Here is an 865-nt window from a genome sequence, read left to right on the forward strand (position 1 = left end):
AGAGGGAGAGAGAGAGAAATGTCTGGATTATATAAGGAAGAGCCTCTAGGGAAGGGCAGCCAATTCCATTGGTGCAGGGTATGCAAGACAGGGACTGAGGGATGCTGGGAGAACCTGGAGGCCAGGTGTGCTTTGGTATGTAAAATATGCACCTCATTCCCTTGTTCTGGGTCTGAAACCAAGCATTCCCCATGTGGAGGTGATCTTTTTCCATGCTTTGGTGCCTAAATTATTATTCTTACATGACTTCTTCATACTGAAACTCTAGTGCATGCCTGCCAACCTCTACTAGGGTAGGGTGTCTGTTTTCAGTTGTCCCATCCCGTCCTGTTCTTAGAGGTGCCAGCTATGGGGTGCTGTTGGTCCACCTTCTCTGGACACTGCTAAGAACTTCATGCATCTTTGATCCACATGTTCCTGGAAGATTCCATTTCTTGCATGGAACTCATTATGTAGATCAGGCTAGCCTTGGGTTTATGGGGATCCATTTGCTTTTCCTCTCAAGTGCTGGGATTAAAGGTGTGTGCCACCATGCCCAGTTTGTCCTATGAATTTTAGTGCCACCTCTGACCTGACCTGCAGGCCAAGTTATTTGGGGGAGCGAGGAGGACCACAACCTGGAATAAGAACGGGCGAGAGAGAAGACAGGACTCAAGGAAGCATTGCTTGTCAAGAGTCATTTACTTAGTGGAGCAGAGCATATTTAAAGCAAAAATCTTGGAGGGGAGGGGAAGAGGAAGGAGGGAGATGGAAGGTTACAAAATCTTCTGGGGTTGAGCTCCAGGGTGATATGTGGGGAGGGGGTGGATTTCTGTGAATGTTCTTTTTTCAGGGCCAAGCCGGATCCTTGTGATTGTCAGGCAGG

This window comes from Mastomys coucha, unplaced genomic scaffold (assembly GCF_008632895.1).
Source record: "Mastomys coucha isolate ucsf_1 unplaced genomic scaffold, UCSF_Mcou_1 pScaffold21, whole genome shotgun sequence".
NCBI classification, from domain to species: domain Eukaryota; kingdom Metazoa; phylum Chordata; class Mammalia; order Rodentia; family Muridae; genus Mastomys; species Mastomys coucha.